Source organism: Rhynchophorus ferrugineus, unplaced genomic scaffold, assembly GCF_030347505.1.
Source record: "Rhynchophorus ferrugineus isolate W39M unplaced genomic scaffold, kcgeb_rfMv2 rfM2, whole genome shotgun sequence".
NCBI classification, from domain to species: domain Eukaryota; kingdom Metazoa; phylum Arthropoda; class Insecta; order Coleoptera; family Curculionidae; genus Rhynchophorus; species Rhynchophorus ferrugineus.
The window spans coordinates 51,565,939-51,579,752 of record NW_027472581.1 but is presented as its reverse complement, the minus strand read 5'-3'; positions in this window follow the sequence as shown (position 1 = coordinate 51,579,752).

Here is a 13,814-nt window from a genome sequence, read left to right as displayed (position 1 = left end):
ATATATATATATATATATATATATATATATATATATTCTTAGCTATATCTCAGGATTTGGTAAAGTATGTCATACTGCTACGGGTTAAATTAAAAAAGCGTCTCCGTGAAACCAGATGATGAGTTAACTCGTATGAACTTTCGTTTTACTCGTTTAGCGAACAAGTGATAATCAGAATGCAACATTGTATCTTTCAGAACTTTTTGGAAAACGTGGAAAACGTTCTCATGCAAACGGATAACCCTTTGTATGGGAAAACAACTTTTATTATTTATAAATATAGATGTTTTCTTTGAAGTTAAAAACACTTATTCTTATCTGTTATTAGTAATTTTTGAATAGTATTACCATTTCATTGGAGATCTTATTGGAGTTAAATCTGATATATAATGCGGATATTACAAGTCATACTAATTCACTGACATTTACGTAATATTTCTAACCGGTATGACAAAAAATGATGAACAGATGATAAATGTTATCTTCATACTTTGATGGCTTTACATCTCATTTGAAATCATTTTCAAACATGATGAAGATGAGTTTTTAAGTGCTGTTCATCGATGGCTTCTACATTTTTTCTACTACATCCTCTCATACTATCCAATAGCATTTCAATCCCATATTAACGAAAATATTATGACTATTTTATGTCACTGTTATTGAAGGACCCCCACAGATGTCCGGGTACATACATCTTTCAATGATGGAACTCTCAAAATTGCATCTTTGTTTTTCATTAATATATTGTTTCATTAGAAGAAAGCTTTTAAAAATTTATAGCAACATTGCTATATGTTCGATTTCAACGATGTATGCCAATGACAAATTTAATTTCAATAACAAAAAACGATTTGGATGACCAAAAATAATCGAATCGAATTTAATCATATTGCAGCGCGAAAATTACTTATTGGAGCAATACCGATTTCAAAATCTCAAAGACAGATAACTTCGCCTTTAATGAACATACGATGGGAGATATTCAAGAGAAGAGAAAATAGTTTTCTGTGGCGTATTGTATCTGGCGATCAAAAGTGGATACTCAACTGCAAGTGGTACTGCAATAAACCCAAACGCAAAAGCAAAAAACGACATATACATATCAACTGAAACAGTCTACACCGGCACCAAAATGAAATATTAATGACATGATGGTCTCGCTGTGCATATAGTGGGATCAGTAGTGTGTAGTTTATTAAGAGCTTCCAAAAGTGAATAAACCTGTTACTGTAGATCCTTACTGACATCATTTTGATTCGATGACGATCTAGGCGAATTCATCTCTTACATGTTACAAGAGCTGTGAACACTCTTGAAGGATATACTTTTACAGCTCGAAAAGAAAGTCCTGCCCAGCATAATCACCAGGCAGTGATTCTATATATAATTATGATTAAAATTTGTTCAGATCGATGCATCATAGTTTGCTTGTCACGCGGTCTTTAAATACTGAAGAAGTCCAAAAATGACTCTATGATTGTATCGCTGCCAACATCGTTATTGCAGTATTGTTATGTTGCCAAAATGCTGATCAAAAGTAGAAAATATTTTAATTAATGTATGTATTGTACAATAAATGCATTTTAAGTGAAAAATAATCTGGGTATATTCAATCTACAAGCACCTGATATCCATTTCGCAACTAAATTAAATTTAATTTCGCATTAAAATTTACATTTTATAACAATTAATTTCGCTAAAGTATAAATAATAATGAGTGATATTGGTGTTGACTTAACGTAATGTATCGATAAAAACATACGTGAATTGGAATCGATGTTTTAACAATGGCAATTTCAATTCAGTTGTCATTGAACGTTCTAGAAAGCTCAAAAATTGGAATTGGAAGCTCAAACCCAAGAAATTGAACATTGTATACTTCATTACAAATAGAAAAGCAATTACAGCGCTCGACCGCCTATGTTGTAAAATTCATGAAAACTTACATCAAACGAGAAATCCTACCACATTTCTAGTATTCATCAAATATTCCGATTATATTCCGATTAGGTCGATCGACTCTACGTGATTTGACCGAAGAGCTTTACCATTATTATTAAAAGCCGTCTACTGAATGACATCAAGTCCTGCTAAATGTTGGGAAAGAGCATTAACTTAGGATATGCAATGTTTTCACATCAAATATGGCCATTGCAATTGCATATAGATAACAATTATTTAATATGATTTAGTTCTAAGCACGAGTAATTCGAACACATAGATTATTTTCAATATGCATAATGCAACTAATTATAACCTTTTTGTTAGAAGTGTAAAAATGTGTCAATAAAAACACAAAAATCAATTAGGTTTACCCAAAATTAACAATATATACCAAAGAATAACAAACATCAAAGTATATTACCCCATACTAGAATAATTAATTAATAAATCAATTTGTAAGGAACCAAAAAATTACTAAAAATCATTTTAGAAATTTTCTTAATGTGTCTTTCATAACAATCTTATTGACTGCTCTCCCAAGATTCTATCAACAAATTCTGCTTGAAGAAAGTATTTTGTTTGATCATATTGACAATGATTTCTTAATTAGGTCCATTAATAACTAGTTATCTGCGTAGTTGCGTGACCTAAAGGCTTATATTTTTCCTGCTTCATCGCTAAAAAGTTTCAAGTCGACCATTCTAATCTTGCATAACTCATTGCTTGTTTACTACTATACGTATGCTCGGAGTGACAGTCACTATTTGTTAACTGCTTATTTTGCATAAGCATTTTAACCTAAAGAAACAAAATACGCACTTTTTGATGTAGCGTTGAAAATTACAGTAAGAGTAATTTTTATTATTAATTTGTATCGACATACTTAATTGTAAAATTAAATACTGGGGTAGTAAATAATTAAATCAAATCAATTATCTAATATTTTAAAATGTTTTAGATACGACATGATATTAGGCAATAGCCATATATATTTCTTACATACCCGTTATACCGTGCGGCTAATACAGCAGTGCATATTAAAAAAAATGGTATGTTTGTCCCTGGTTTAAAATGTGGCAAGTGAAGTGTTTACATGAAGCGTCAGCCAATTTTATGGACATGCAGTATTATTAGTAACGTCGATTCAGTAAGTCGCCACTTCCATCCCTTTAAATAAAACATATTTGATTTTAACTAAAAGCTAGTGTTCATCCACACGATAGAGCACTATATATGCATAATTATTTTTGAGAATACATTGCTAATTAATTACTTAACTAATATTGATTTAATTAAATGAAATGTTTCGTTTCTACAAGAAAATTAAAAAAAAGTGAATCTTAGTATTATCCAATGTTAGCTATTACTTTATTGTACATGACGGCACTTCAGCTTGTGACGGTTTATCTCCTGTGTGAAATATATAATTCAATATCTTCTTCTAAATTTTATATATGTCTATTAAGGGAGTATTATAGTCTAGAAGCCTGCATTTTAGGCATCTTTTAAAGGGAAATAAAAAAACAAATAATAGTTTTACTTCTCATTTGTTTACTAGATATTTGTTGATATTTAAAGTACACAAAAAAGAGAAAAAAAATTAAAAATTAAAGGCTTAAAAATGTTACAAGCTGGTGAAGTCTCAAAAGCTGTTGGGAAAAATAAAAATCTTAACCTAAAGAAGTGCTGATTAGTAAAAATGGTGTTATAAATTATATAGTTAAATTTTTGTTATAGCTTTATTTTGATACGATAGAGTAATGTATAGAGAAAGCTCACACTAAATTTAAAATAAATCGGTTCTCTGGAAAAAAAGTGGTTTCGAGATAAACGCCTTTAAAATTTCAAGTAGACTTCTTCGTGTGAAGTCCATGTATATGTTTAGGTGCAAAAGTCCATTTTAATTAATGCACTGATTCATTATTATTTTGGGTATCTGACTATAAATATCATGCGTCACGAAAACAGTTATTTCTCCGAAAATAATTAAAATGTTGAAAAACCTTCTTAAAGAGATACTCTTTAAAGATCAGGCTTTGAAGATATGAAAGAAAGCTAATGTAATGAGATTGCTGGTAGTATAACATGTATAAACACTTCACTGTTATCACCCATCTTTATGATTGGTACACATTTCTGATTAGCAAGTACACTAAGAACAGTTCAAAAACTCGTTATGACGTCAAGAAATCGATATATTCTTCATATATCGCTCTGAATCACTTCATTAGAGACGTGGGTCGGAGCATCCATCATGGAATAGCCAAAGATATCCAGCGGTATATTTTGGAACTGTTGAATGATTCCTATATTAGACTTGCTAGCAGTACCCCATAGATGGATTCTATATGATTTAATGAGCCAATCACATGATAAAACATTGTACAGCATCACTTCGATTTGCGTCCTATAAATTAGTCTTTATATTATATATTATAGTATTCCATTCCATTCATTAATATAATTATTTTCAACATTCATTGTCCTACGCAAGGTAAAATTTGTATACATAGAATTCAATTAATTGGCTTAATACGCCACGTTGTTGATTGCAGCTTTATTATTAAGGTGAATGTTTAAGAAGGTTTTTGATTCTATTATGTTAGATTCTATTAAATACAATAGTGTAAATAGCTCAGTATTAATTATTGCAACCAACAGAACATATATATACCAGAAATACAATATTCGAATCAGTACACTGGGACACTCTTTGTGGAGTTTCGTGGAACTTTTAATTACAAAAGGATGTAGTTTCAGTTCAGAATGTTTTCGAACTTGTTTATAATGAATTATCTATTTGTAAGATAAGAAGATATAAATAAATTAAAATGTATGAGATTGCTCTGAATTTCCTAAAATGTAAATCAGATGTAGAATTTAATAAGATAATAAGAGAATTACTCCTTCGCTTCTTTTCTCCTACTTATTCATAAAAATGGTTCTGAAGAAAACAAGAATTAAACGGAGTAATCAGTTCTAGTTAGTTTTATTGCAAATCAGGTGATTTAACAATTTTTATCTTCATTTGGTCCAAAAAAATACAATGACTTTCAGTTTGTAGTTTTAATATAGTCCGTAATAGCCTACAATGATAAAACAAGGCATAAAATAATTTTAATGCTTTAAAAAAGAGCATTCGAATGTGTTTTTGATTGATACAGCTTTCTGAAACTCAAAGTTTTAGCCTATCAAACATATTCCTTCGTGGAAATCATTTTCAAAACTTGCACAATCATGTTTCAATTTAGAAATCAGATCCTTCTATTCCTTCTGAAAAGAAAAAATTTATAAACTTTTAATAATTCTTTATAATTTGTTGCTGCAAAAAAATTTGTTTGTTGTGTTGCAGAGCAGTTGCATAACAATTTTACTACTGTATAAAAATACTCTGATACAACAACTTTCCTTCGACATCTGTAAATATCCGAATGAGTTATATCCGATATCTACATGTAATATCACACGTATTTATAAAATAGTAGCACAATTTTTAGAAACATCAAACGAATATCATGTCGAAACTTCTCTTATCGAATTGATCAGCAATACATTTTACGTAATAATGAAACAAAATATGTTTACATGATCTTAAATATCATGCAAAGCATGGGTTTTTAAAAGCTTATGGTAAAAATGACATAAAACAATTTGCAGAAAATGTCAAAAGAGTATAAAATGTATGATAACAATACATTTGTTATATATATTCACTCATTCACGCATTTACATACATTCATATGGCTGAGCTTATTATTACTATTTCTCCACTTGTTAACAATAATATAAATAATCAATATTTGAACATGAACATTTTAATGATAAATTTCACCCTGGCGGTTAATCTTTTCGTTTACTCAACTGTGTTTGTTTTCAAAAAAGAAGGAGATTCTATGTTTGGATTTATATATATATTTTTTAATTTATGCACGCCGATTTCTGCGTTAATTATGGACCGATTTTCAAAATTATTTTTTATTATATTCGAAAGCGTACACTTCCAATAAAATAATCAGATATTTGCGTATAATCTTATTGCTGAACTGATGTGACGAAAAATCAAATGTATTTCAGTGTAAAAGCCGTTCAGTTTGCTTTTTAAGCACTAATAATATCATATGATAATTCGTAAAAACACTGTAGGTAACTGTTTCTATGGTGTAATCGTTAGACCTGTAAGCTCACACGCGGAGCAACTTTTTTTGCTCTAGTTTGATTGGAAAATTTGTTAAATCACATAGACTAGGAAGCGGAACCCGATGCTTGAAGCGTTCCTTATTTTCGATCATTGTTCTTTTATTCGTATTTTTCCTCATTCGGGCTGAACTTTTACCTGTCAGTTTGAAGTCGCTGCCGAGCCCAAACAATACAAAAATAATAATAATATTTTGTGACATATACACAAAATTAAATTACGGTCAAAACAATATGACTCTAATGAAGGCACCGACTTCAGAGTTATCAGTTGGTAATAGTTAAAATAATATTGTAAATAGATAAATAGGTTTAGGTAGGCATTAAGCTAAATTGTTTGTATATAGTAGAATATAAAATTCGTGTAGCTGATAAGTAAGTTTTTTGTTTTTAGGGTAAATGATGGGGCTCGGTGACTGGAGGTAAAACGAAATGAAACAGTGGTGTTTACATTATGTGACCGTTATTTATTGGCTATATAAAAATTATAACTATTATAATATAATTATATATTTATAATTAATGGCTAACTCATAGATGGCGCTGGTTTTATTGCATTAACCGATGTTTCAGTTAGTACTATCCTTCAAAATAAAGCTGTTAACATTTCATGATATTCTACTCATAAGTTTGTGAGTTATTGTGCTAAGAGTGACACTATTTTTGTTATTTTCAAAACAAATGCATTCAGGTTTTAATTTTACACTGCTTCTTGATAGGAAAAAATACCGTTCAAGCGAAGCAACGACTTGAAAAGAGCTATAAGGAGTCCGCTCCATCAGAAACAATAATAAAACGTTAGTTTGCTGACTTCAAACGTGGTCGTAAGGATCAAATGAGGTGGTAACATGAGAAAACATTTAAAAAATCCTCATAATTGTTTTGAATGATCGAGAAGTAAATTGCAAATTGCACTAAATTGCAGCAATAAGCTAACATCATAAAGATGTCAAAATAACGTGTTGCTTTATATTTCATAAGCATTTAACTATGAGAAAGCTCTGTACAAAGTGAGTGATGTGTTTGCTCACTTTTGACCAAACACAGAAAGGTGTTGATGATTCTGGGCAGCGTTTTTGGCCATGTTTAAACGTAAGAAACCGAAATGTTTGCGTTGATATGTGGCAGTGGATGAAACGTGGACCGATCACTTCAAAAAATTTTCATATTTCTTTAATCAAAATTATCGTCATCTGATTGAACAGCAATTGGTGAACCTCGTCCAAAATACCAGAAAGAACAACAATCGGTTGAAAAGGTTATGACTTCGCTATTTTAGAATGTGCGTGGTGTAATGTAATATTCATCGATTATCCCGAAAAGGGAAATATTATCCACAGTAAATATTAAATGGCGTTATTGGAGCATCTGACGGCTGAAATTGCAAGAAACGATCGCATATGGCAAAGAATAAAAATGTGTTTTATCAAGACAACGCACCGGGTAACAAGTCAATCAAAACAATGGCAAAACTACATGAATTAAACTTCAATTTGCTCCCACATCTACCGTATTCATCATATTCGGCTCGCAGCACTACTGGCTGTTCACAGGCCTCACAAAAATGCTCACCGGAAAGAAATTTCGCTCTAATGAAGAGGCTATCGCTGAAACTGAGGCCTATTTAGAGGAAAAAGATAAATCGTTCTACAAAAGTGATATTGAAAAGTTAGAGCGCCGCTGGAATGATTGTGTGGACCTTGATAGATACGTTGATGAATAAAGCCAATTCTGAAGAAGAAAAAAACACGTTTTCTTTGTTACGCCCAGGGACTTTTCCGCCAAAAAAGTGGCTACTTGAAGAGACGGCACAGTTGGCACGTTCTATTCAATCCTATACTAATATAAATGAGACCCTTTTAATATCAACAAAGACGCCTTCACATCGATACACCCGATTAGTTTCTTATAATATCCAGTGCCGTATTAATCCCACTATATAATACTCCCTGAAGAATCTTTCAAAGGGAGATATGAGGCCGTTATCCCGTCTGGATAGCTTATAGCTGTAATACAAGTTTTGTGTATCTTTGTCCGCCAGTTTACCTGGTTTACCTGTTGACCTGATAATCTTTTGAATTGCACTGTTTTATTCAAATGTACATGATATATTCTATATGGAATGGTTTACCAATGTTTAGAGACTCCAAATTCCAATAATGTATAGCCGAGCAACGGAGGAATCCGCCATTTCTTTGAAGTTCTTTTCCAAATTTTAGGGATCATGTTAGTTTACAGCAACTTCAGTCCGCCTTTCATTCAGTATATCCTGAACTACGATATTTGTGCGAGTAGTCCATAGACTAAAGGTGTTTATTTAAGTATGACAGTTTCCTAATTCTAATAGTTTATTGATAAGAGACTTTGACGTTTGGTGACCGTACAGCTTGAGCTGCAGTACTTTTTCCCGAACTCCATTTAATTATGTCAAGGAATGCCTCGAGTAATTGCGGTACGATTGCCAATTCAACAGCAACCAGTAAACTTTCATTGTTAATATGTTTCGTCTCTTGATAACTAACCTGATTCCAGTTAATCGAATGAATTAAGAAAAAACAAACCTTATTATATCTACGAAGTCCTACTGACCACGCTAGCTACGATACATTTAAGGATTACAAATAACTATTAATTGAAAATTACTTTACTTTTACGGAAAGAAGTGTCGATTTAGTGAACTGACGGTACCGGTAACACTTCCAATTCAATCTTACTTTAGCTTGGAAGAGTAAATTATAATATGACCCGTTATATCACGTCGTCAGATACTGTATGAATCGCACTAATAACATATATCAGTTATGAACCTGTTGGATTTAAAACCACATTTAAATTCTAGAAAAAGGTGCTGAGCAGCGAATAGAATGGTAATATAGAACGATTTTTTTTGGTTCTAAGAAAGTATATCAATTTCACCTAATAAAAAAGTATGTTTAATTAGAGTGACTTGATATAAATATAGGTTCAAGAGCTTTAGATGCTACTATATAACAGCGCATTTGAAAAGTCCCCGGCCTGACACATAGATGGCGTACTAGAATTAAATCCATATGTTTTTTAATTAGCCTTAACCCTCAAAAGATGCGTGTCTAAATTTGACAGCTTTCGGATTATTAGATTGTGAATTATAGTTCATTTTGAGTGAAGCAACATTTGTTATTGTGAAAAAAATGGAAAAAAGGAATTTCGCGTGTTTATAAATTATTGCTATTTGAAGGGAAAAAAGTACAGTTGAAGCAAAAACTTGGCTTGATGCTAAGTTTCTCGACACCGCCCCAGGAAAATCAATCATCAAGGATTGGTATGCTAAGTTTAGACGTGGTGAAATTAGCACCGTAGACGGTGAACGCAGTGGGCACTCAAAAGAGTTTGTTATCGACGAAAACATTTAAAAAATCGTCAAAATGATCTTGAATGACAGTAAATTGAAATTGGATGAAATAGCAGACACTCTAAAGATAACAATTGAACGTGTACATCATATCATTCACTAATATTTGGGTATGAGAGAGCTCTGTGTAAAGTGGGTGCCGCGCGAGCTCAGTTGTGACCAAAAACAACGACGAGTTGATGAGCGTAATAAACCTGATTTTTTGCCTCGATATGTGACAATGGATGAAACATGGCTCCATCATTTCACTCCGAAGTCCAATCGACAGTCATCCGAGTGAACTGCACACGATAAACCCGCTTCAAAGCGTGGGAAAACGCAACAGTCGGCTGGCAAGGTTATGGCGTCTGTATTTTGGGATGCGCACGGAATAATTTTCATTGGCTATCTTGAAAAAGGAAGGATGAACAGCGACTATTACATAGCATTATTGGACCGTTTGAGGACGAAATCGCCGAAAAACAAGAAAAATAAAGTGTTGCTCTTCACCAAGACAATGCACCTTGTCAACAATCCATGAATTGGGCTTCGAATTGCTTCCTCATCCATTGTATTTTCCAGATCTGGTCCCCAGCGACTATATCCTGTTCCCAGGTCTCAAAAGAACTCACTGCTCACTGGGAAGAAATTTTTTTCGTCGATTGAAGAGGTGATCGTCTAAACTGAGGCCTATTTTGAAGCAAAGGACAAATCGTACTATAAGATACCATCGAAAAGTTGGAGGGTCGCTATAATCAGTGTATCACCCTTGAAGGGAATTATGTTGAATAAAAAGAACTAATTTTGCCAAAAAATGTGTATTACTATGGTGGCCGGGAACTTTTTAATTGACCTGTTACTGTGTAGTATAAAGACTATGTATCTTCTTTATTTTTTTGTTGTATTTTAAATCTCTTTTTTACCTACCAGGGTTTCTCTGGACTAGACCAACTCTGAGCTAATATATAATAACGTGGGCTCCGAACCACGATCCTGGGTATTAAACCTACCAACTTGCCATGACCAACTTAGACAACATTCCAGAAAACATCTCTCGCTTTAATAAGCCTGGTTACTGCCGTGACTGGGATGGTTATACCGTATCGTATTTTGCATAGAGACCTTTACAATTACAATTACAATCACAAACATAAAGTGCATCCATGCCATGGGATATTCTAAACCGCGACTCTCGCGGTAGCTACCAAGCCGCACACATCAGACTAATTCACAATTCTAGTATTTGTTAAAATATCATTTATACTCAAAGGGGTTAGAAGGATATTTTCAAAAATATGCAATGCATATAATAAAATAAATAAGAAATTGAAACCAAAAATCAACAACCTTCTATTGTCGCAATAGTTGCGAACTTAATTCTCGTTTAAGGTATGCATTTTTTAATTTATTTTAATAATCTATGAATTTATTTACAAAGATTTATCTCACTTATGACAATGACTAGTCTAAGTAAAGCCAGATATCTTCTAGGCTTAGACTAGAACTTAGAGCAGTTCTTTAATAACTGGTACTCGCTGATCGGTAGACCTAAATTAAATCACAGTGGCTCAAAAATCACGTTAAACTGTGAAAAGTAAGTATAGCCCATATAAACCTTAAGTTGAAAGAACAGTCAAAAGTTTTATAATAAAAAAAACGTATACGCGATTTTTGTTATATTAGATTTTGCGATATAGAGCTATATATACAATAAATTCAGTGAATATTAATTCATAAACAATTTAATTGAAAAATTTAATGAAAAAAAATCTTTCTTGTATAAGATCCCTAAATGTATATAACTATTACATTATACATATTAACCTAGTTTTATATGAGTTGAATGTTCTAATGCATGAATGGTGCTTTTTATTATTATTAATCAGCGATTTGCTTGACAACAAGTTATACTTTCATCTAGATGCATTTATATTTTTTAAGATAATGACCTCAATATTTGCTTGCGTATTTAGTTGCTTGTATATTTCTTAAATAGATTTGAATACTATAATAAAAAATATTTCTATACAAACCGTTAGTGAAACTAAACAATATAAGCCACCTCGGTTGGTTATTTTATTCATTTTAATAGTAAGCAACTGAGTGAATCTGTCTCGAAGTATCACGTTTTCTAACAAGTTTAAAATTATTAAACTTACTGAGACAATACCTAGGCGCTAATATGATATCAATATGTTAAATTCATTTATAATCTGCATCCCAAACAAAAATTAAAGAAATATTACCTGAAAAACGAAAACTACGAAAAAAATTATATTAAAATAGAACACCGAAAATAAAAATACCTTAAAGGATATAAAACAAGCGCCGAAGACAACAAAAAAAAAGAATCTTATATATTATACAAATTATTTAAAAGCCAAACAGGAGAAAATATATTATACAATAAAAGAGTTAAAGAGTTAACACGTGTTATATACCACAAATAGATATATCACCACGGCTACCATTACGGTTGGACTACTTGTGGTTGGAGAAATAATAAAGAATCAACCAATAAATTCCAACAAGCGAGAAACAATATATTATAAATAATCGAATATATATGTGGCGAATAAAAGTTAACAAAAACAAATCAGGGCATATTGAATTTATATATACCCAAAACTATCTAAGTATGTTGGGATAAATCTCTATGCAAAACTCCGTTAGAAATGGCACATTAAAAAGCAAAGAAAAGAAAACTAAATAACTCAGTTTATAGTATTTTATATTATTTGATAAGTTTACAGAAACTTCAGTGTAAAATCAAATTCTAAAGACTATATAGATACCTCGAGACTTTTAGGAAAATAAGAGAATCGTAAAGAAACATGATTATTATATAACGTGGGGCAAAAGTTCGGCTACAACTTTTCTCAAAGGAAATATAAGTAAGTTTGGTATTCATAAAACATTGATTTGGTTTTTAAATTTTTATATCGGCTAAATGGCGACCGCGATTCGCTATGCAACTTTCGGCTCTTTTTAATGAGTTTCTCATAATATCTTGCAACATCTAAGGCTGAATTTCTTCAATTTCGTGATGAATATCGTTTTTAAGATGTTGAATTGTTTGAGGCTTATTCACATAAAGTTTTGATTTTAAAAAACCACATAAGAAAAGTCTGGTGCTGTTAAATCCGGAGATCTGGCTGGACATGCTAAATCGAATCGCGAAATTAGTCTTCATGGAAAAACGTTATTCAATAATTGAATTGTTGAACGAGCCGTTTGAGCTGTGGCTGCATCTTGGTGAAACCACATGTAGTCTAGTCCTTGCTTTACCATTTAGGAATATTCTTAGAACATTTTCAGAAAATTTCGAATCATGTCTTGGTACCCTTCAGTACTAAAAGTAAGTGCAACGCCTTGGTAATTTTCAAAAAAAATAGGGACTAATGATGTTTCCATCTTCGATACTACACCATACAGTTATTTTTAGTGGATGCAATGATGTTTCATGAATTAATTGAGGATTCTACGTTCCCCAAAACCAACTGTTCTGTTTATTGGCGTGGCCACTGAGAAGGAAAGAAAGGCCTCATTGTTCATTAACAATTTAGACGAAAAATCTTCAATTTCACCAGATAGCCTTAAGAATGCATTACTGTACTCAACTCGTTGATCAGGATATCTCGGTAGCAATTTTTGGCTAATTAAATTTTGTACGAGAACATGTACAAATCACTTTTCAAAATTCGCATTAAACTGCGTGCAGAAATGTGTAACTAGGAACCATGTTTCCGAATTAATGTTACTGGAGACTCTGCAACACTATCGTGCACCAGAGTCACATTTTCAGCGTTACGAGACGGGCGTTGTCTGCTGTCGTACCGTACTTTCGAAAATTCGTATGTAAACGATAAATTGTGGTTTTGTAGGACACTGGACGATTAGGATATTTTTGACGCAATTTCCGCAAGTGACAATAATGAGTGGCAATAATAGAACGATTATTTTCAATAAATATTGTCACTATTTATGCTCGTTCTTGTAGCGTATATTTATCCATAATAAAATTTGGACGTCTACACAACACAATGGTTAAAGCAAAACTGAGCTAAACGCCACATAACCAATATGGCACGCAATCAAAATGGTAGCGAGACTTTTGCCGCCTATTAGCTACCACCAATATTTCAGTATGAATCCAGCAATAAATATTTTGCATTTTGCAAAAAGACATTAAACTTGTGAGCATTTCAGATTGCTGGTAAATTAATTTAGTAGTAATAATTAATAATCTTATATTTGATATTCTAGAACCCACCACTATTGTATTAAAAAATAATTTAGAATT